The sequence below is a fragment of the Oratosquilla oratoria genome, chromosome 12 (assembly GCF_046742065.1).
Source record: "Oratosquilla oratoria isolate Oo_2021 chromosome 12, ASM4674206v1, whole genome shotgun sequence".
Classification (NCBI taxonomy): domain Eukaryota; kingdom Metazoa; phylum Arthropoda; class Malacostraca; order Stomatopoda; family Squillidae; genus Oratosquilla; species Oratosquilla oratoria.
The window spans coordinates 35,143,297-35,168,695 of NC_134788.1; the positions used below are offsets into that span (position 1 = coordinate 35,143,297).

At 36.9% G+C, this 25,399-nt stretch overlaps 1 protein-coding gene across 2 annotated transcripts in view; it reads left to right on the top strand.

Moving 5' to 3' along the window:
• Positions 1–10,567: 10,567 nt before the first annotated feature.
• The window catches only part of LOC143031379 (uncharacterized), a 28,056-nt gene continuing 13,224 nt past the window's right edge, over positions 10,568–25,399 (top strand). Inside the window, exon 1 of one of the 2 annotated variants that reach the window (XM_076195116.1) lies at positions 10,568–10,716. The gene's annotated coding sequence lies outside the window, so the exon portion shown is untranslated. Of the gene's footprint in view, positions 10,717–23,505; positions 23,607–25,399 lie in introns of those variants that run through there. The other variant, XM_076195117.1, reaches the window with a different exon arrangement.

Genomic DNA, 25,399 nt, shown 5'->3' on the forward strand with positions numbered 1-25,399 from the left:
CCTAGGACGCCCCCCCCCCTATTCACTCCATCCACCTCCTCAATCCCTCCTCTGATCCCGCTACAACCGCAGTGTCGTCAGCAAACAACTACTGGCTTATTTCCCACTTTTCTCCATTTTCTTTAACCATCTCCAACCCCTGACCCACTACCCTTGCATTCACCTCTCGCACCACCCCATCCATGTAAAGATTGAACAGCCAGCGCGACATAACACATAACACATCCCATTCACTCTCTCCATTTCTAATCCTAACAAGCTCTACTACTCTCGTAAAAACTCTTGACTGCTCTTAACAGCTTTCCTCTTATCCCATATATCTGTAGTACCTCCCACAGTGCCTTCCTGTCTACCCTGTCATAAGCCTTTTCCAGATCCATAAAAGCCAAAAAAACATCATTACCTTTTTCCTATAGCTTTCTCACATATCTGTCTTACCACAAAAATCTGATCTACACAACCCCTACCTGTCCTAAACCCACACTGTTCCTCACCAATCACTCCCTCTGTTCCTCTCCTAATCCTCTCAATCAAGATCCTCCCATAAGCCTTCCCAACTACACTTAACAAGCTAATCCCTCTGAAACTACTACATTCACACTTGTCCCCTTTTCCCTTGTAAAGAGGAACTATACAGGCACTCCTCCAGTCCTCCGGTACTCTACCCTCTTTCTAGCAAACATTAAATAACCTCACCAACCAGTCCACCATCACTTGACCTCCCTTTTTCAGACATTCTGCATGGCATCCATCCAGACCAGGTGCCTTACCTGCTTTCATCATCTTAACAACTGCCTTCACCTCATCCTTCCTTATTTCTCCTCCATTCTCCTCACTCATCACTCTCATTTTCTTCGCATTTCCCACTGCAGCTATCTTTCCCTCCCTGTCCTCCTTCACATTTAGCAACTCCCTAAAATATTCTGCCCATCTTCCCCTTACTGCTTTCTCTTCCATTATCATCTCTCCATCTGCACTTTTTACCTTCCCTACTTGATTCGCCTCCTCTTCCTCTCTTAATTTCTTTCCAAAACATCTTTTTATTACTTTCAAAATTTTCTGTCATGCTCCTACCCCATTTCACATCTCTCCTCTTTGCAACCTTTACCTTTTGCTTTACTTCTCTTTTCTTTTCTTTGTACCTCTCATATGACTCCCTCGTCCTATTTTGTAACTAATCTGTGAATGCTCGCTTCTTCTCTTCCACAACCTTCTTTGTTTCCTTTGTTTCCTTTTTTGGTGGAAGGTAAGTTGAGAGTGGAGGATAGATGGAGAAAGAGGAAAGGGACAAAAGGTAGGGAAGTGCTTAGAGTGAACTGCTTAAAGGAGAAGGAGTACGGAAAGAAGCTGAAGGAGGAGTGGGAGGGAGTAAAGGATAGAGTAGAGCTGGGTGTGGAGGAGGAATGGGGATGGTTCAATTAGGGAGTCATAAAGTGTGCAAGGATGGTGTGTGGAACAAGAAGGACAGGGGGAAATAGAAGAAAGGGTAGTGAATGGTGGGATGAGGAAACAAAGAAGGGAGAGGTTATAGCCACATAAAACCTTCGGACATTATACATACATACACATTCAATTACACATGGAAATCTTAGTGGTAATAAGAAAAATACATACACATTCATATACACATGGAAATAAGAAAGGTAATAGTAACACAAAACAAAACAAAAAATCCAAAAGAGCAAAACCATGTGGCCGAAAGGTCCATAGGATATTTGGTACAATTAGGAAACTTGGTACTGCTTAAATATCCTATGATTATAAAATTGTTAAACCAAAACACAAGTTAATATTATTATCAAATTGTACAAAAAAAGAAAAGAAAAAAAAAACAGAACACAATATTTAACAGAAATAAAAAAACTGGAAAGGTTGTAGCCACATAAAACCTCCGGACGTTATACATACATACGCACTCATATACACATAGAAATATTAATGGTAACAGTAAATGAAAAAATATATACATACACATTAATATGCACATAGAAATAATAATAATAACAAAAATACAAAAGAACAAAACCATGTGGCCGAAAGGTCCACAGGACATTTGGTACAATTAGGAAATTTGGTACTGTTTTACTATCCTATTAACTATAAAATTGTCTAGTTTAAATAAACCTAAACTCAAGTTAATATTATTATCAAAATTGTTCTTTATGAAACAGGATTCAATGATGTTCCTATCTATAGCTGAATTACAATCAACAATTTTCTTGACGTTGTCCCAGTCAATGTTGTGGTTTGTGTCCCTAACATGGACAAAAACTCCACTGGACATTTGGCCCGTCCTTATACTGTACCTGTGTTGTTTCATCCTAATATTTAATTCTTTGCCTATTAATACTAAGGTTTCTGTTTTTTCATCCATCTTTTTAAGAGCTTATAGAATTTGTGGTCCAGAATTTTTAGACCAAGAAATAGGAAAAATATATGACATTGCATCGGGTTTGAAATATCCAAAATATGTTATAGATAAAGCACAACATAGAGCCAGGAAGTCTTATTTCAATACAACCCAAAAAGTAATTCCCTTTCATGATAATCTTGTAAGACTTCCTCGCATCATTAAGGAGTTACTTGTTACACTTGAGGAAAATACAAAACAGTTAAGACGAGACATAAAAACATTTACCACCTTTCATTCTTATGGCAATGGTAGGATTTCATGGTGTCATTTCTAGCAATAACGTTCTTTTATTTGCTCATTTCCCACTAATATGTAGTTACCAGGTCTGTTTATGACCATAACAAGCAAGTGCCTTATTGGCCCTCGAAAGGATTTGAGTTTAACACCCCTGCTATCAATACATACACTCCCACTTGCCGATTTGATATGCTATCTCTAGAAAAATAAGCCTCCTTAATTAAGGGATTATGGATTAGAAGAGGCAGTTCCATGTCAATGGGTGGTAATGGATATGGAACTGCCTAGTGTTGGCCTTATGGCCTCTTGCAGTCTCATCCATTCTTTCAAGCATCGCTGCTATCGTCGTCTTCTTTTCCTGCCTGCCCCTCGATCTCTCGTACTTGAAACTGAGCAGGGATTGGCGCGGCCCAGCTGCTGGTGCTGCTGGTCGTCGTCGTGCTCTCCTCTTGCAAGAGATCCACTGTGCCGTAAAAAGTCAAAACGCATTAACTTCAAAAACCTTCTTTTGGGAAAATCGGTGGTAAAAGTTTGAATGCTCATTGCTTTTTTGCTACTCGTGTCTGCATCTTGTAGTTTTGCAGACCTGGGGAGGATTGACGACATTAGAGCTGTTGCTTTATGGCATTAGATTCCCACAAAATCATAAACAAATAGTCACCGCGTTATTATGCCTTCTAATAATGTAGAAAACATGTGGAGTTAATGAAGTCCGCTTGTTGAGACCCCGATGTAATGGTAAGACAAGATTAACCCACCTTAATTAAGAATGAAGTTTGACTCTACTGGTTCCATACATACGAAAATGGCAAAAAAAAAAAAAAAAAAAGTACTTTTGAAGCTCATGTGTTCTGCCTTTATATATATATATATATATATATATATATATATATATATATATATATATATATATATACATATATATATATATATATATATATATATATACCAAAAACTTACTTTCCGCTTTTCTCCAAGATATCTGGGTAAGGGGAAACTGAAATGGGTATATCTCCTCTCGTATTGGGTCAATGACAAAGAAATGTACATCAAAATGTTTCTTCGTATCTTACATTTCATTTGATCTTAGACAAACTGAATGTTTCAGCCAAGGGTGAGTGATGACCCGAGGTCAAAAGGTCTGGGGTCATAGCCCCCAAAACTACCAGAGTCGGGGTTGTGCAACGTTAATTCCTGCTAATTCAAAAGCTACAATCAGCCAAAAGTCTATCATCAAATAATCATGGGAGTGAGAGAACATATATAGACATTTTTAGAAGCAGTTTGGTGTCCATATCACCTCCACGTATAGAATTATCCAGTTTTGTAATAAACCCTTTTTCTGAGATCAACTCATGTGATTGTTTCGAATTTCGCCACTAGATGGCTCATCTGTACATGGGCCCACATCTATTTGTACTTAATTGTGCTCACACCTGAATTACCTAAGCAGCTGATTTTAATAACAGAAATTTTGTCTTTTATAATCATCCTTTTATAGTCCAGGCAAATTAGCAATTTTAGGGGAAAAATAATAAGGTTTTTATATTTGGCAGAAAGACTCATCAAGGGTCACAATACAAAGATCTAAAGAGTTCCCCTCCGTCAGATGGGTGCAACCCCAATTTTTTTGGGGAAGCCCCCTCTTAGAAGGGTACCTTTTCCCATATCTACCGTTTTTTCTCCAAACGGTGCATCATACGGATAAAAGGTATAGGTACTGAAATATATGAAAATAAATTTTGTGCAAATACATCTCTATGTCTTTTTGCTCTAAATATTATATTTTTTTGCTCAAATGAGCCTGAAAGTAGAAGATGCCTTTTCACCAAAATCTAAAAAAAAAAATGCATTTCACGCTTACATTTTGTTCAGTAACTCTTAAACTACTAATTTCTCATCAAAATGCAATATAAAAGACAATGTAGAGTGAAGATTCTTCTTTCATTTGGTATCCTAGTTTTGCTCTAAATATTAAAAAATGACGCAAAAGAAACTAATAAAGAAGAAACTGTAAATCCACAGAAATCCACATCTCGATTTCTTTTACATCATAAGCTTTACTAGTAAATTCATATCAAAAAACTTGTAAACAAAATAATACCGTGATTTTCTCTCATTTTAAATGATTAACATGTTTGTGATATATTTTTTTATCAGAGGAGAATGAAATTATTTTCAGAAGTGTATAAAATTATTAACCATGGCTTCAAGAAACGAGATGTGTTTTTGCTGCCATAAGACATTAAGTGAAGGTGAAACTGTGAAAGTGAAAGATGGTATCCATAATTTGAGACGCGTTAGTAAAATCCGAAATGACGGTAATTTTGAAATGCTACAGAAAGTTAACACTATTGAAATGCATAAAATGTGTAGGCGTGAGTACATAAAATAAGAAGAATATAGCCAGAGATGAAAAAGAAAAGAGAACATTCACAAGAAGCACAGCAGACCATGAGATCAGAAGAAAAATCTTATTTCAAAAGCAAGTGCTTGTTTTGTGGTGATCTATGTGATGTTGCATCAGAAAAGAAAAAGAATGTGGACAAACGCAAAACAATTTGGGAAGTTAGAGTTTTGCATTTGAAACAGAAAATTTCAGACTTTGCTAAACAAAGACAAGATGAATGGGGTGAGAAAGTATTCAATCGAGTTAACAGTGTCCTATGTCTTGTTGCTGAAGAAGCACGTTATCATGAAGCGTGCTACACAATTTTTTTTCACATCATCTTTAAAAAGAGGACGTCCAAAGGATGAACACATTGACAGCTCTTTTGAGAAATTGTGTAGGTACATTGATGATTCAGAGGAATGTCAATTCACTTGACATGATTTAATGAGAAATCTTGAAGAAAATATGCCAGAAAGTTCATCTGTAACAGAGAAAACATTGAAAAATAGGTTAATGAACACATATGGAGATGGAGTTATGTTCTGTCAAGTGAAGAATAGACCAACAGTAGTTTGTTTCCGTGGTTCTGGACTACAATTGATCAATACCTGTACACAGAGAGAGAGAGAAAAGTGAGAAGGATGAAAGATTAAAAATTGTAAAAACGGTAGCAACAGTAATTCGTGAGGATATTAGAACAAGTCCTTACATATCACAGATTATCCAGATGCTACAGACTTTATGAAGAATGCAAACGATGTAGTGCCTGAGACACTGCGTGCCTTTTTAGAACTAGTTATTCAACAAGACAAAAATGAGTGAAAAGGAAAAACTAGAAGTGTACAGCAATTGCCCATGCAATAATTACGGCAACTCGTCCACAATCATTTTTGTCCTGCTTATTGCTTGGTTTGGCTGTGTTTTTATTTCGGATAACTGGCTCTAGAACCATTGTCAACACGGTATCAAGCTTTGGATTTTGTTCTGCCTATAATGATGTCACGTTGTTTGAGTCATCTGCTACAACTTCTTGGAAACCAGATGTGGAAGGAGATTCATTTTGTCAGTAGGTATTTGATAATGCAGACTTTAACATTCAAACCTTGGCTGGCAAGGGAACGTTTCATTCACTCAATGGGTGGAATAAAGTGCGTAACTCCATCAAGAACTGTAAGAAGTCAGGAAATTAATAAATTGCGAAGTATTCCATCCTCTAATGAGATCGCTGCTAAAAGGCGCCAGAAAATCTACCTCATGGGCGGTGTGGTAATGATGAGTCTACAATACATGCAGGCTATCTTCCTATACATCAATACTAAAATGTATCCTTACGAAAAGGTACCCCAATTACATTTACATGCGATTTTCACAAGAATTTATTCGTTTGACTGTGGCAGGGATCTTTTTGTTTTTATTATTTACGGTAAAACGGGTCTTCTACTCTCCAGTTTGATTCCGGAAAAAAGATAATAATGATAACATAGAAAAACACAGGGATACCATATGAATGAGAAATCTTCACTCAACAATGTCATTTATATTGTATTTTGACGAGAAATTAGTACTTTAACAGTTACTGAACAAAATGTAAGGAAGGGCGAAATGCATTTTCTACATATCGGCGAAAATGTGTCTCCTACTTTCGGGCTTATTTGCGCAAAAACTATAATATTTAGAGTAAAAAGACATTGAAATAAACTTGTGCAGAATTTAATTTTTCATTTCTTTGGTCCCTATACTTTTTTATCCGTGCGATGCACCACTTTGGAGAAAGAAAGAAAGAAAAAAACAGTAAATATGGGGAGAAGTACCCTCCGAAGGGGGGCTACCCCCCAAAAAAAAGTGGGTTGCACCCATCTGACGGAGGGGAACTCTTTCAATCTTAGTTTTGTGATCCTTGAGGAGTCTTTCTACCAAATATAAAAACCCTATTATTTTTCCCCTATTTGGCATTTTTCATCTAATTTGCCTGTACTAAATACGTCGCTTGCCAAGATATTTTTCATACATAAAACTTTTTTTTGCTCATCAATGGTAAAATCGAGTTCATTATAAGTACGATGGTCTGTACAAATAACAAAGGATCACAAAGGATTACAAAGGCGGAGCATGTCGACAGGAGACCTTTTGATCCATATCTATGTCGGATGCGAAAAAAAAATCATATTAATAATGAAATTATAAATAAAAACTATAATAATGTAAAAAACAAATAAAATACATAAATAAATGCATAGGTATAGTTAAATGATAAACAAACAGGTAAATATTAAATAATAATAAATTGACATATAACTAATAATAAATGAAAATCAGACAGACAAATGATAACAAAACAAATACAAATAATATAAAATAAATTATAATCATTACAGCATCTTGCTTAGGTGTTTATCTAAATGATTCTTAAAGCTTCGAACTGAACTACATTGCACTACCTGTGCAGGAAGTTTATTCCATTCATTAACTACACGGTTGGCAAAGTTGTTTCTACCTACTTCCAAATTGAATTTATTTCCGGACAGTTTGAGACCATTGTTTCTTGTCGGATTCTCACTCAATGTGAAAATTTTGTCACTTTTGATGTTGTCAGTTCCCTTTAGAATCTTGAAGACCTGTATCAAGTCACCTCTGAGTCTACGCTTTTTTAGGGAAAACAGATTCATATGTTTTAGTCGATTTTCGTATGATTTATTTTTGATATTTGGAATCAGTTTTGTGGCTCGCCGTTGTACTTTTTCCAGTCTGTCAATGCCTTTAATGAGATTCGGTGACCATACGGAAACACCATATTCCAAATGTGGACGAACTAACGATTTATATAGCTTGTTAATGAGTGATGGACTTTTGAAATCAAAAGATCGCGCAATCAGTCCTAGGATCTTATTTGCTTTCTCAGAGGCTGAAATACACTGCTTGGATGATTTGAGGTCGTTACTGATAATTACGCCGAGATCTTTTCCACTATCCACTTTTGTTAACGAATTTCCAAATAACTTGTAATCGTACTTACTGTTGTTTTTACCTATGTGCATTACCTTGCATTTACTTGTGTTAAATTTCATTAGCCACTTTTCAGACCATTGCTGTAATTTATCTAAATCTTCTTGAATATCTAATTGGTTTAAGTGATCATTTGCTATTCCGCACAGTTTTGTATCATCAACAAATTTGGAAACAGTAGATCTTAGTCCATGGTCTATATCATTTATATATACTATGAATAGAAGTGGCCCAAGAACGGAACCCTGAGGAACTCCACTTGTAACATTTTTCCATCTAGAAGTTTTTCCATTTAAAGCAACTCTTTGTTTTCGACCATTCAACCAATTACTAGTCCAACTTAATAGGCTACCACTTATTCCGTGTAAAGCTAATTTAGTAAGTAGTCTTTCGTGTGGGACGGTATCAAAAGCTTTTGCAAAGTCTAGATATATTAAATCTATATTGTTTCTTTTGTCATAATTCGATATAACTGTGTTGTAGAATTCGAGTAAGTTAGTCACGCAAGAACGTTTCCGTCTGAAACCATGCTGGCTATCATTTATCAAACGGTTACTTTCTAAATGATGTTCGATAGCATCTCTGATGATAGTTCCCATTATTTTTCCTACGATTGAAGTCAAACTTATAGGCCTATAGTTATTTGGCTTTTTTTGTCACCTTTTTTGAATATGGGAGTAACGTTAGCTGGCTTCCATTGTCTTGGGACATCTCCGGATATGATGGATTTCTTGAAAATAATTTCTAATGGAACAACAATCTCATTTTTCATTTCCTTTATGATTCTTGGATGCCAACCGTCAGGCCCTGGTGTTTTATTGACTTTGAGCTTATCTATACACCATTTAATTGTTTCCTTTGTTATATTTACCGTAGTGAGTAAGTTTACCCTAGACTTTTCACAGGTTTCAGTTTGGAGTTCACTTTGAGGTGTTTCGTCTACGAATACCGAGCTAAAATAATTGTTTAAGATATTACACATTCCTTCATTTGAATATTCAAGCTGACCGTCAGCAGATAATAGTGGATCAATGTGATTCCTAACAACCTTTTTATCTCTAATGTAACTATAGAATTCTTTGGGATTCTCTTTGGATTTATCAGCGATGTTCATTTCGTATTTTCGTTTTCTTTTTCTTATTGTCTTTTTTAAATCTCTCTGTACTGATACATAACTTTCATAGTCATTAGATGCACCCGAGTACTTATACTTTTTATAAGCCTGTCTCTTTTTAGCAATACTTTTTTCAGTTTCTTTGTCGAGCCACTTTGGGCGATACTGATTTGGGGGACGTCTGTCTTTAAAAGGAATGCAAGTTTGAATCATCTTAGTGAGCGTATTTTGAAATATTTCCCACATCCGATCTACAGGTTTTCGTTTAATTTTGCCTCCCAATCTGTAAGCTGAAGCTCCTGACGTAGTCCTATGAACAGCTTTACTGAAATCGGGTATTTTAGAAACACAAGTATCTATTCTAAAAAAAATTAGGAGTTTGAATCTAACTAAGTTACCATGCTTTCGTGGCTAGTGATCAATAGATCGAGTAAGTTTCTATATCTTGTGGGCTCTTTTACATGCTGGATTAAGTAATTGTCACCAAGGAAATCGATCAAGCGACTACCTATATGGCCATGTTCAAGGGTCATCCAATCAATGTCAGTAAAATTGAAATCACCCATTATCAATAAATCCCGGTTGCAGAAACTAGACAGTTCTTGAAATAACTGTTTGTCGTCTGCTAATGATAATGTCTTTGGCCTATATATTACACCTATATTCATTTTTTGTCCATTTGATTGGGTTAACTCAACCCACAAACTATCGTATGCATCTTGTTTCACTTTCTCTAAAACACAAGCGTAAACATTGTTTTTAAGGTACAACAGAACACCCCCACCTTTCTTGTGGTTTCTATCTTGATGAAAGTGTTTAAATTCAGCAATATTAAATTCAGCTTCAAACTCTGTACCATTTAACCATGTCTCAGTTATTCCTATCATATCGAGATTTTCGCCTTTGACATACGCCTGTATTTCTTGAAATTTGTTCCTAATACTACGAGCATTAAAGTACATGGTTTTAAGAAACTCGTGATTATTTCTTTTTGACACATTTTGAGTTTCAATATCATGTCTTACATTATCATTTTGTTTTTTATTCATATACCTTGCTCTATATTATTATTTGGTCCTTCATTGACATTCAATGCCTCATTAACATTTCTTCCATCAAAATTAACACTTCCCCCATTAAATTGTCCAGCTAGCTTAAAAATTGGAGATGAGGCAACGCTACTCTAACAACAGCGCTCCAATGTAGCAAGTAGCGTAAAATTGGAGATGAGGCAACGCTACTCTCAGAACAACGCTCCAATGTAGCGAAAAAAAATATATATGTGGAAACGCGTGGGCAAAACATACGCTCGCGCTTATGTGTGTTAAAATCTTGTACCAATTACTAGTTATTGGGGTAACGGTCGTTACTGGATGTAATAATCGCCCATCCCAAGAACCCAATGTTTAGGAGAAAGACATGAGGAACCTAAAGAAGACGTTAGTTGGGTAAAAGTAGCTATTCGTTGCTAATGTAGCTATTCGTTGGAAGCGTAGGTTAATAACAATAACAAATATGGCTGATTCTGAGTTCAGCGCCGCACTCCCTACATAGAAGGTAGAATCTGTGTGTTTGTTAGTTGATATTAAGCGTTATTTTTTTTTAGACGTCTTCTGCAACAGTCATTACTCCATGTGTAAATTCTCCCCAGCCAAAAACCCAGATTTCCCACATTTCCCCCCAGATCGTTAGGAAGGAGAGGTACGTAGATAGGCCTAAGTAAGTGCATTACTTTATTAACAATTAATAGCTTACAAAATACTTAATTGCGCAGGAAATGAAGTACACCATCGTTCATATCAAAACATTTGTCACACATGAGCCAGATATCAAGTTCTATGGTTGGGTGAATTGGTAAATTGTCCCCAATGATTTCAGCGCTCAGTACATGGTTATAAAGTCTAGGTACCCCCACAAATTTGAAGAAAAAAATTAATCCTTGAATTATTGTTGCATATGAAAGACAACTTTATTAGAAACAAAATGCTTTTTAATTTTTTTTAAATAGCTTGAAAAATAAGGGAGATACGATTTTTTTTTTTTTTTTTGCCCGCATTTTTGGCTAGACTTTACCATAACAAAGTGTTAGAATTAAGGGAGGTAATTTGTAAAGATTTCGGTAAAGAAATACACATTAACTCTAAACCACTGGTCCAATTTAATTAAAATTGGGAAAAGTTGGGTTTTATGTATCAACAAATCACGTAAGCATGTCAAAAACAATGTGAGACATCTCCATCATACAATATTTGCCTTTTCATGGCAACCATGAAGCTGTCAATGGTGGGTCTCACTAAACGCCGACCAAAGTCGTCCAACGTCGACCAAAACCACACAACAATGGTTTTTGCTCAAATGCATAATTTATATATATAAAATAGCATACGGTTGCATTATTTGACCTATTTTCTTTAAAATGGGTGATTTCCATGTAAAATGATCAAAGAGAAGTTACGTTTTTATCCTCTGACAAATTATCAGCCGGCAACCAACGGCAACGCCGACGAAACCCAAACAATGACGGCTTTTGCTCAAATGACAAAAACGTAACTTCTCTTTGATGATTTTATTTGGAAATCACACATTTTAAAGAAAATAGGTCAAATAATGCAACCATATGCTATTTTCTATATAAATTATGCATTTGGGCAAAAACCGTCATTGCGTGGTTTTGGTCGGCTTTGGTCAATGTTGGTCGGCAGTTGGCGGTTGGTAATTTTGCAGAGGATAAAAACGTAAATTCTCTATGATGATTTTACATGGAAGTCACACAGTTTAAAGAAAATAGGTCAGATAATGCAACCATATGCTAATTTTTCTTTTAAATTATACATTTGAGCAAAAGCCATCATTGTTTGGGTTTGGTTGGCGTTGCCGTTGGTTGCCGGTTAGTAATTTTGCAGAGGATAAAAACGTAACTTCTCTTCGATCATTTTAAATGGAAATCACACATTTTAAAGAAAATAGGTCAAATAATGCAGCCATATGCTATTTTTTATATATAAATTATGCATTTGAGCAAAAACCGTCATTGTGTGGTTTTGGTCGTCAATGGTGATGTGTAAACAAAATCAAACACGAGTGGCGAACTGGACGCATGAGATTCATGGGTGATATGCCTATATGTGATAACCCTAGGCTCAAACATCAAGTGATCAACGCTCTTAAGCTTCTCATATCCGGGAGAAAATAGGTTGATAAACATGTTTATGTATATTAAAATAACATTTAGTGATACCTTATCTTGATATTTTTACTCAGAAAACTATGTTGCCGAGTTTGATAACCAAATTTCCGTTCAAATCGCTGAAGAAATTTTCTATATAAAGAATTGGGCATACACTTGCAAAACAACAAGGTAATTTGAATATCTTGCGCATACGCTGAATGCGGGAAGTATTCAAATTGCACTATACAGAATCTAGTGGTCCGCAACAAATGTCGACGTAAATATTACATGGTCGACAGTGGCGCCGCGCGCGGATTCCGGGGTACCTAAAAGTCTATTCCATTTGTGTGAATCAGGTCTTGTCTATTTCCTTCTTAAACCTAGTGAGATTTGTACAAATTCGTTCCATTATTTACTATGAGTCCTGTCCTGCTAAATGATAATCTTGACCCGTTTTGATATTATATGATATCACGTCACCGTCTTTGTTTTTTCAGTTAAGTTAAGGTGCATAAACATCTCTACGTAACAGATTTTTGCCCAGTTCTTCAATAAGCAGTTTTAAATATATTTATATATGCTAGGAACAATATCTAACAAATCCTATATTAGCAATCAAACCCCACATATCTTCAAAATATAACCAATGTTCTTAATCAGCTTATTATGCCTGTGAGCAAGACTTTTATTTTACACATGCCCAATCCCGGATGAAAAAAACCCAAAAAAAACCCACCAGTATCACTATCATCTCACCACTACTTCCTGCACATAGTGACTCTTACTGTCAGTAAACCACAGCTTGTGAAAGGTCAGATCATAAGGAGGTGGATTTCTGGATTACGAAACAAAAACAGATTAATTAACCTACCCCTTGATAGAGCTTATGATTTAAGCATTCTTAGCTCTGTTGTGACAAATATATTCGCTAAGTAGGGATAAACCATGTAGAAAAAAAAACTAAAAGTGCCTCTGTACTGCAAGAATATTTGAAATAGTTTAGACATTTGTGAGACGCTGAAGAGTATCACAAAAATGATAAGCAATGAAGGAAGCCACAGACACAGATAAAGAAAAGATTATTGTAGGCATTTGCCAGACAGAGCCTACATGATTAGATTGATGCCTGGAAGTTGCAGGCCATTATGGTTGTAGCTGTGTAGGTGTTGGGTACTTTAGAAAGAATGCTGTAGGTTAGTAACGAGATCAAATTAGGTATTGTTCTGTTGAAAGAAACCCAGCGTTTCAAAAATTGTAGAGGGGGCTGTCTTCAGGGAGGTTAAATTTTGTAACCTAACAAGTCTTGGTGTTTAAAAATTGCTGCCGACGTTACAATGAATTCATTGTATTTAAACATGGGCTAGCAGATGATATAGGAAAGGGTTGCAGGCTGGCAAACATCTATGTGAATACTTAAAATTATTATTATGTAGAATCATTATGTAGTGGTAAATAGGATTATGATAGGAAGAGTTAAGGATGTACATGTGCTAAGGGGAGAGGGTGGGGGAATATCAGATAATTTTTTGGTGGAAGGTAAGTTGAGAGTGGAGGATAGATGGAGAAGGAGGAAAGGGACAAAAGGTAGGGAGGTTCTTAGAGTGAACTCCTTGAATGAAAAGGAAAAGGAGAAGGAGTACGAAAAGAAGCTGAAGGAGGAGTGGGAGGGAGTAAAGGATAGAGCAGAGATGGGTGTGGAGGAGGAATGGGGATGGTTCAAGGAGGGAGTCTTAAAGTGTGCAAGGATGGTGTGTGGAACAAGAAGGACAGGGGGAAATAGAAGAAAGGGTAGTGAATGGTGGGATGAGGAAACAAAGAAGGTTGTAGAAGAGAAGAAGCGAGCATTCACAGATTGGTTACAAAAGAGGACAGGGGAGTCATATGAGACGTACAAAGAAAAGAAAAGAGAAGTAAAGCAAAAGGTAAAGGAGGCAAAGAGGAGAGCAGATGTGAAATGGGGTAGGAGTATGACAGAAAATTTTGAAAGTAATAAAAAGATGTTTTGGAAAGAAATTAAGAGAGGAAGAGGAGGCGAATCAAGTAGGGAAGAAAAGGTAAAAGGTACAGATGGAGAGTTGATAATGGAAGAGATGGCAGTGAGGGGAAGATGGGCAGAATATTTTAGGGAGTTGCTGAATGTGAAGGAGGATAGGGAAGGAAAGATAGCTGCAGTGGGAAATACGAAGAAAATGAGAGTGATGAGTGAGGAGAATGGAGGAGAAATAAGGAAGGATGAGGTGAAGGCAGTTGTAAAGATGATGAAAGCAGGTAAGGCACCTGGTCTGGATGGATGTCATGCAGAATGTCTGAAAAAGGGAGGTTCAGTGATGGTGGACTGGTTGGCAAGATTATTTAATGTTTGCTGGAGAGAGGGTAGAGTACCGGAGACTGGAGTAGTGCCTGTATAGTTCCTCTTTACAAGGGAAAAGGGGACAAGTGTGAATGTAGTAATTTCAGAGGGATTAGCCTGTTGAGTGTAGTAGGGAAGGCTTATGGGTGAATCTTAATTGAGAGGATTAGGAGAGGAACAGAAGGAGTAATTGGTGAGGAACAGTGTGGTTTTAGGACTGGTAGAGGTTGTGTAGATCAGATCTTTGTGGTAAGACAGATATGTGAGAAAGCTATAGGAAAGGGGAAGGATGTTTTTTTGGCTTTTATGGATCTGGAAAAGGCTTATGATAGGGTAGACAGAAAGGCACTGTGGGAGGTTATGCAGATTTATGGGATAGGAGGAAAGCTTTTGGGAGCTGTCAAGAGTTTTTATGTGAGTAGTAGAGCATGTGTTAGGATTGGAAATGGAGAGAGTGAGTGGTTTGAAGTAAAGGTGGGACTTCGTCAAGGATGCGTTATGTCGCCCTGGCTGTTCAACTTATACATGGATGGGGTGGTGCGAGAGGTGAATGCTAGGGTAGTGAGTCAGGGATTGGAGATGGTTAAAGAAAATGGAGAAAAGTGGGAGGTGAGCCAGCTGTTGTTTGCGGACGACACTGCGCTTGTGGCAGGGTCAGAGGAGGGATTGAGGAAGCTGGTGGCAGAGTTTGGGAGAGTATGTGATAGAAGAAAGCTAAAGATAAATGTGGGTAAAAGTAAGGTGATGAGATGTACAAGGGGTGAAAGTGGCAGTAGACTGGAAGTGAACATTAAGGGAGAGCGACTGGAGGAAGTGGATAGTTTTAGATACTTGGGTGCAAGTGTAGCAGGAAAAGGTGGAGTGAAGGTGGAGGTAGAATGTAGATTGAGAGAAGCGAGTAAATGCCTTGGTGGTTTAAAGAGTGTAATGAGAAATAGACATTTGGGAATGGATGCGAAGAGGAGACTGTATGAAGGAGTGATTGTGCCAACAGCACTGTATGGGGCAGAAACGTGGAACATAAGAGAAGAAGAGAGAAGGAGTTTGAATGTGTTTGAGATGAGGTGTCTGAGAAGTATGGTGGGGGTTACTAGGCTAGATAGAGTGAGAAATGAGGAGGTGAGGAGGAGAACAGGGGTGAAAAAGGATTTGGGAGAGGGTTGATGAAAGAATATTAGGATGGTTTGGACACATGGAAAGAATGAGTGAAGAAAGACTAGTAAAAGAGGTATGGAAGGCAGATGTGGAGGGAGTGAACATGAGGTGGATGGATGGGGTGAAGGGGGCTTTGGGGAAGAGGGGAATGTCTGTTGAGGAAGGAAGGGAGAGGACGGAAGACAGAGGTGAGTGGAGAATGGTTGTATATGGATGATGTTGTGACTGCATGAGGAGGAATGGGCGGGGGGTGGGGGGTGGGGTGGGGGGGGTAGTATGTGTGAGTAAATTTTGACGCAGCCCGAAGGGATTTCTCCCCGTCCTCTCCTTATATGCAAAGGGGGACGGAGAGGGGGGGTCGCCGATTAAATGAAGCGGCCTTGCTGTGGATGTACTGTGTCTTGCGACACTGCTTCTGACCCAGGGCGGTGGGCGGGGTGCAGGGATGACCCGTCATCCAGGAGGTGCTCAGATGAGAGGAAGGGTGGGAGGGGTGTGGAGTGTATTTGGGGATGAAATGGGTGGGAGTGTTTTTATGCCTTTCCCTTTTTGGCTACCTCCCTTGGAAGGGGGAAAAAGCCTTGGTATATGTATGTATGTATGTAGAATCATTACTATACATTTTTTGTAAAAAAAATATATATGTATGGAAGAGAATGAAAATGATCTTGTATAAAATGATCTCGTATCGAATACAAGAAACAAATCAAACAAATACCATTGAAAAATCTATTTTCCATGAGGGAGAGAGACTGAGTAGGTTAGATATGGTCAGAATAAGAGAATACTGTGCTTGATTTATCATTTATTTGAACAATGTTGTCATTTCTTGCACTAATCACTGCCTTTGCATGTTTCTCTAAATCGCAATACTTATTTCCCAATGCAGTCCTCAGACGAGGGTGGGGGTATAGTACAAACTAGTGATTTCCAATTGAAATGGAACACCTGATTTGGTCAAATCAACAGGAAAATTGTTGGGGAAAAAATTGCCTGTTGGGGTTTTGCTAATGTCAGGATTTAGATCCCTGAATGCAATATAACTTTGGATAATGCAATATGTTTTTATGCAGTGTCAAAGCAAAAAATAGGCCAGGAGATACTTCTATTCATAACAAGGTCTGTGTTTCTGTCACGGGATGAAGTTTATGGATTCCCTAGGCACCAAGAACTCAAGTTTAAATGCCATTAGAGGAAAACTATTGACAGCAGTCATGTGATACATGCTTGTCAGGCACTGGCAAGACCAGAGGCCTCCAGAGTGGTTGATGTAGACCCGTGGCAGTCAATGCGAGTATGCAAAGGGTCAATAAATGCTTGGGGGTTGATAAATACCTAACCTAACATTTTGGAGGGGCTCCTTTCCAACCACCATCTCTTGCTCCACACACATTTCTAATCAAATCGTTCCACTCTGATCCCTTCCTGGTATACCACATCTTCCAACTGGTATCCAGGCAGAATGCCACAAGATATAGGTAATCCATGTATAAAACACAATGACATATTTTGCACACATCTATTTTATTTTTCCCATACAAAAAAGAAAACTGTGCATATAATGTTAAAATAGAGTTGATGACATTAAGAATCTTGATGCTACAGGTTGATTGGATTCCATTGAATGTTGAAACTGGTACTTGCTATGAATTCCAGTTTTGAAAGTTGTTTTACTCCCAACTCTGATGTTTCTGTGGAGGCTGGCCAGTTGCATCCTGTGCAATTATTGGCCACTTTATTGTCTTCCTTTCTAGGGAATTCATTAGGGTCCATAAAGAGGAGTGATTATTTCCAACCAGAAAAAGAAATGATGGTAAAAAGATGAAAAAATAAAAGAATGACAGTTGCTCCATTTTTCATACGTTGTGATGACTTCAAATTACTTAGGTCATACTCTGATTTGAGGCTTCATTTGTAATCACACAATTCTAAGGACTATAAGAACTTGATTTATTCTTGTTATCATGCTATACATCCATTTAATTCTTGTATGGCTGTAACATAAACATAAAATACATACCAATGGCTATTTCCAAGACAAGGAAAGTAGCCAAAAAACAAAGGTATAAAATCCACTCCCACCCATTCCATCCCCACATACTGTACTCCACTTTCATTCACCCCTTCCTCCCTCTTATCTTAGCTCCTCATGGATGACGGGTCATTCCTGCATCTCACCCACTGCCCTTGGTCAGCAAGACACAGGAACGCTGCTTCATTTTTATTGGTGACCCCCCCCCCCTCTCTGCCCCGTCATGCAGAAAAGGAGAAGATGGAGAGAAATCCCTTTGGGCTGCATAATATCATTTACACATACTCCCTCAGCCCCCCATCCTCCACCCACTCCTTTCCATGCATCACAGCATCATCCATACAGGACCATTCTCCATTCATCCCTATCTTCTGTCATCTCTCTTCCTCTCTTTCCCAATGTCCTTCATACAATCTCCTTTTAGCATCCATTCCCAAATGTCTGTTTCTCATTACACTTTAATCCACCAAGGCATTTACTTGCTCTTCTCAGTCTGCATTCTACCTCCACCTCCACTCATCCCTTACCCGCCACATTTGCACCCAAGTATCTAATACTATCTCTCGCCCTATATACTTCCAATTTGCTACCACATTCTTCCCTTGTACATCTCATCACCTTACTTTTACCCACATTTATCTTCAACTCCCTTCTTTTGCACACCTTCCCAAACTCCATTACTAACTCACTTAATCCCTCCTCTGATCCTGCCACAAGCGCAGTGTTGTCAGCAAACAACAACTGGCTTATCTCCTACATTTCTTCATTTTCTTTAATCATCTCCAATCCCAGGCCAATTACCTTTACATTTACCTCTCACTCCACCCCATCCATGTATAAATCAAACAGCCAAGGCAACATAAAACACCCCTGGCAAAGTCCCACCTTTACCTCAAACCATTTCAGATTCTAACACAGGCTCTACTACTCTTGTAAAAACTCTTGACTGCTCTCAACAGCTTCCTTCCTATCCCATGTATCTGCAATACCTTCCACAATGCCTTCCTGTCTACCCTGTTATAAGCCTTTTCCAAATCTATAAGTATCCCAAAAAACATCCTTACCTATTCCTAAAGTTTTCTCACATATCTGCCTTACCACAAAAATCTGATCCATGCAACCCCTACATGTCCTAAACACACACTGATCCTCACCAATTACTCCCTCTGTTCCTCTCCTACTCCTCTCAAACAAAACCCTTCTCATATCCCTTCCCAACTACACTGAACATTCACACTTGTTCCTTTTTCCCTTGTAAATTGGAACTATACAGGTACTCCACCAGTTTCCCGACACTACCTTCTTTTAAACAAACATTAAACAACCTCACCAGCCAGTCCACCATCACTGTCATTTTCTTAGAGCTTCCTACTGCATTTACCTTTCCTTCCTTATCCTCCTTCACATTTAGCAACTTCTTAGAATACTCTGCCCATCTTCCTCTTACCACCGTTTCTTCCATTATCATCTTTCCATCTTCACCTTTTACCTTTTCTTCTCTGCTTTATTTCTTTCCAAAACACCTTTTTATTACTTTAAAAAATTTCTGTTATACTCTTACCCCATTTCACATCTCCCTCTTTGCTTCCTTTATCTTATGCTTTGCTTCTTTTCTCTTTTCTTTGTACCTCTCATATGATTCTCTCATCCTGTTTTGTAAACAGTCTATGAATGCTTGCTTCTTCTGCAACTTTCTTTGCTTCTTCATCCCACCACTTGCTCTTCCTTCTATTTCATCCCATCCTCCTTGTTCCACACACCAACTTGCATACCTTGTTGCTCCCTCCTTGAATCATCCCCATTCCTCCTCCACTCCTAGTTCTACTCTATCCTTCACTCCCTCTCATTGCTGAAATGAAATTCTTCTATCTTATACCCCTTTGATTATTTTGGAGGAATACCTCAAGGGTTCATCAAGTTCTGGGCTACAGTTTTCCAAGTCTTTTTCTTTGTACCCTTATTATCAGTTCATCTAATGGTACTAGTTCGTTAATACTGCAGATAATATTGATCAACCCTGTCATTGGTTGGCTAATATTCCTATGTAGTGCATCTGCTGCAATGTTCTCCCTACCTGGAATGTATTCAAACTTAACCTTATAACATGGAAGTGTAGTAAACCAATTGGCTAATCTGCCTCTAAGATTCTTATGTTGGAATAAGTTCTGCTGAATAGCAGTATGATCAGTCCACACTCTGATTGGATATCCCAGTATCTTATCTCTTAAAACTCTTTTGTGAATATATCACTGCTAATGTTTCCCATATTGTAGTGCATTGTTACAAAATCTCAATGTGAAAGCTATCTGTTGCAATTTTGCAAAGTTCAGGACCCCAAATGAACTTGGAATCTCTCCTTCACAAAGAATTTAATAGATTAGATGTGTCTGCATATTCCTTAATAAACTTTCTATGATACCCTGTCAAAGGATTACAAAGGTGGAGCATGCCGACAGGAGACCTTTTGGTCCATAACTAGGCCGGATGCAGAAAAAATATACATAAATGATAAAAAAAAAAAAATAGAATAAGAATTATGATACTATAAATGATAATAAATAAAATAAGTAAATAGTAAATAATGATAAATGGAAATCAAGCGAATAATAAATAGACAAATAATAACAAACAAATAATCAAATAATATAAAATAAATTATAATCATTACAGTGTCTTGCTTAAATGTTTATCTAAACGAATCTTAAAGCTTCGAACTGAACTACATTGCACTGCCTCTGCAGGAAGTTTATTCCATTTATTAACTACAAGGTTGATGAAGTTGTTTCTACCCACTTCCAAATTAAATCTATTTCCTGACAGTTTGAGACCATTATTTCTTGTCAGATTCATTCACTGTAAGAATTTTGTCACTTTATCAAGTCACCTCTGAGTCTACGCTTTTTTAGGGAATACAGATTCATATGTTTTAGCCGATTTTCGTATGATATACATTTTTATATTTGGAATCAGTTTTGTGACTCTCCTTTGTACTTTTTCCAATCTGTCAATGTCTTTAATGAAACTTCTTTCTCAACATTGTTTGGTACTGGATAGTTCTGTACTGCCTCTACCTTTGAGTTCACTGTACTGAATCCATGCCTTTTAACTTATGTCTCAAATAAATGACACTGTCTTGTAAAAACTTTAATTTTTCCAATTTCCCTTTAAACCTGATTCAACTGATTTTTTCACTGTCTCTACCTTTGAGTTCACTGTAGTAAGTCCATGTCTATTTATCTTATGTTCCAAATAAATGACACTTGCAAAGTTTCACTTTCAACCCTGATTCAACTAGTCTTGAGAATATGTACATACATATGCCAAGGCTTTTTTCCCCCCTTACCAGGGAGGTAGCCAAAAAAGACAAGGCACAAAATCATTCAAAAGGTCTTGAGAATACCTAATTTAATATCTTAAAGTGTTCAGTTGCTGTTTGAAAAACTATTCAGATATCATCCAAAAATGCACTGGCTGTGTTTCCTAACAACCCATCTAGTACTGTATTAATTCCATATAAGTTATTGAATGTTACATAACTAAAATGGCATTTGCTTGAATGCATAATGCCTTGTTGTTGTAGAAAATGCTGTATAATCTTAAGAATCTTAGTGCATCTTTATCTGCCAGAAAGCTGATTTGAAATCAGTAGTGCTAAAATACTGATTCTCAGTTCCCAAACTACAAAATATATCTACTATCACCAGTAATGGTAGTCAATCAGGTGTTGTCTGTTTATTCAATTCCCTATAATCAATAACTGGACACATGGTACCATCTGAATTTGGCATCAGAATCAATGGGAAGTTCTAGTCACTTTGACTGGGTTCTATGACATCCTTTGATAACATTTCAGTGATCAAGTTATCTATAATGGCTAGCTTGGAATGTGGTAATCTGTAGGCAGGTATATAAACAGGTTGAAAACCAGTTTTAATTTGATCTGATGTTTTAAAACAGCTGTTTTGTCCAAGGTGTCCCCAGGCAAAGGAATTGCTTTATTGTGCTTCACTAGCAATGGGATTAACCATGATTCTAACTCAGGACAAGTAGGCCCTAGTTGACTCTTATATTTCTCCTCCAAATCTGTTTCTTCTTGAAGTGGAAGCGGTGATTCCACCTCTTCAGGACTCTTGTTTAAAATCTTAATGGATTTTTGATAGACTTGAAAAGATCCTATTTGTGAACCTTGTTTTTAGACCATGTCTTTACTCAGAGTACTAATCACTAATATTTCTGCCTTGTTCTTGTGTGTCTTATAAATCCCAAAGTCCAATTTCAAACCTTTTATCCTAATTGATTCTGGGATGGTTAAAATTTTGAAGACTACAGTGATGCCTTTCAACTGCACTTGTATTCTGTTAATTGCTCTGGAGTGCAATAATGTCGACTTTATTGTGCCACCTTCCACAATTAGCAAAGCTTCATTTGGAGTTGATGAATTCTGATTAATTTCTGGGATTTCTTGAACATTTGAGCTGTGTCCACTATGTGTGTCTTCTTCCTCATGTGTTCTCTGTTCTTGAATAGACCACTCTGACCCGCTATCTTTCCCCATCAATCTCAATAGCTTCTCTTATCTCATATACTGGCTCTAAATCTAGTTGATTTAAAAATAGGATCAACTGTGATTTTGCTAAGATCCCTAACTCAGCTAGACATATGATCATGCCCTCTTTTCTCATTGTTTCAAATCCTATCACTAAATCTCCTAGGAAGACAGATTCTTCTACAACTATCCCCAGAATGTGCAAGTGCTCATTTTTATACAAAATAACATCCAAGTCAGTCTTACCTAATGCTTTTAACTGACTCCCTGTTACTCCTAGCAATGAGTAATGGATTGATTCCAAGAGTTTCACTTCGGGTTTCATCCTTTTTAAGCACTCTACTGATTATAACATTTACTGCAGATCCTGTATTGATAATTATTTGATTAGGTCTATTAAATACTTTACCCAGAGAGAGGAGCCCTAGTGCAGAAGTCCTTCCAATTGTTATTGTAAATTTATACACTTCACCCGTTTTACTTAATTTCTTTATGTCATCAATAAGAACTTCACATTCTGTTCATTTTTTGGAACTTGATTTTTTTTTTTTTTAGCTTAGACATAATAAGGCAGTTGAACCCTAAATTAAGTAGTTCCTCTTGGTCAGGGGTGAGAATCTTGGTTAAATTAATGTAACCATTTAAAGGACATGGATGATATGGCCGCCATTCAGATTAAAAAATTTCTTCTGATTAGCTCTAGTGATGGAATTTCTTTGTTGGTTCAATTTCTATAAAAAGGCTGTCAATATATCCTTGCCAAGTTGTGATGTCTTCTCTTGTTCTGTTGAATTTGTTGTTATCATGAAATTTACAAGACCATTTTGTGACGGATGATAGTTTATAATTAATTTATATACGGGCATTTGATGGAAGGCAACAATTTCCACCTGATGATCTGAATGAGTCGTGAGAACTTTTGTGTTAGATAATTTGAGTTAGATGACTCCTCCATGAGCTCTAGTGTCTCCGACAGTTCTGTATAGAATGTACTTTTGACTATGTTTTTATGTAATATGTTTCCTCAAGTGAGTCCAGGCATTCGGTATTGGTTTGTAATATTGCCAGCAGTTATAACTGGTGCACGTATTGGACGGTGGCTCATGTTGGAGTTGATCTGGCAACTATGTGTTTGTTTACATTGTAGTGAAAGAATAGAAAAGGGTAGTAGCAAACACCAGTTTACCATTTGTTGGTAGAGTCCACTATATAAAGTTCATATGAGTGTGTATTGATATGACCAACTAAGTAATCAGTGACCAACATTAACAGCAGTCAAGTGGTGGTTGTTGGCGAGTAGCATGGATACATAAATGGGCACCTCCTCAAGGTTAGGCATGTTAAGCAGTATTTTGCTATGTGATTTAAAGAGAGGTTTATTAACATCAAGACTCGGCATAATCTATCTAATTCGCCATAGCTAATAGTTTACCTCCGTAAATCGATTCAGTATTCGAGCCTGAAAGTGGGCCTATTTGTTTATAGTAAAAAAGTAATTGTTGATTTACTTAGCAGATTATTATTAAAAGGCTTAACATATTCGTGAGTAAATTAAGTTGTTTTATATAATAGCTTCAGGAGTTCAATGAAATGAGTTGGTCAAGTTTGCTTAGTGTATACTAGGACCTATTTGTTCTTAGTTGAAACCTTGTGTCCAGGTTGAAGTTTGTTTATTTGAATTATGGCCTATTTTTAGTGAAATTGAATTGATTTATCTATAGGCTAGTACAACCTGAATATTTTTTTGTACTTTGTATAAATACAGTCTAATCATGACTAGTGATAATGAGGATAATGATAATCTTGATGAAGCTGGATTTGAGACTGCATTGGCTAAATTGAAACGAGAAAGGGGTATACTTAAAAGAAAAGTTACTCTGATTCTTAATAAATTAAAGGATTCGCTCAATAAAAAGACATTAAACATTCGTTTCTGTACTAAACAATTAGATGTTATTGATCAAGTTATAAGTGAAATTAAAGTTAAAGATGATCAAATTTTAGATCTTTTAAAGGAAAATGAAGTAGATGTTAAGAAATTTGACACATTTACTAGTGAAGTAGATAAGCAAGTAGGCCATCATATGGAAATAGATGAAAGTCTATCAGAATTTCAGGATTTTAAAAGGGCAGGGAATAAATGCAATAATCACTCTGCAAGCTCTACAGATGCTGATAGATTTGTTGAAACACTCAATAGGCTAGACCATTTTGATACTAAACTGCCTCCCTTATCATGTGGCATTTTTGATGGAACAGAAAAGGATAAATTTGCCTTTTCTTCTTTCCTCAATCAGTTTGATAATGTCATAGGTAATAAGGAGAGTATGTCCCAGGCAGTGAAGCTTAGTTATTTACATAGTTATCTTAGGGGTTATGCTTTGAAAATCATTAGCCGTTTGTCTATCATAAATGAAAATTATGATACTGCACTAAAATTATTGAAGGATGAATTTCTGGATGTACCCTTTATAGTGGATGAAACTTTCAGAAAGATTCTAAGCGCAACAGTGATATGACAAGGAGTTTTTTACATTAAAGTCATTCATCACTGAAATAAGAGCATACATTTTTGAATTTAAGTCTAATTATTGTTATGATTTTACAGTGAAAGATTCTCCTGGAAATTTACTATTGAGTCATATTCTCTTTAATAAGTTGCCTTCAGCATTCAAAAGGGAACTGGTTCATAGATATAATATCAACTATCCTACGTTGACTGAAATCTTTGAGTCATATAATGACATTATTAGGACTCTAATTAAGACCTGTAAAACTACTTTGCCTAACTCTGATAAAATCAATAAGGCCAAAGAAAATTAAAAAAATGCACCCAAAGAAAATAAAAGTTCTCTTCAAAATTTTAAGACCAGTCAAAATAAGCTTGTTCCCTCTAAAAACCTTATTTGTAAATTGTGCAGTGCATGAGGTCACTCTTTGGGACAGTGTGAAAAATATTCAACTCTAAAGGATAAGACACAGAGTACA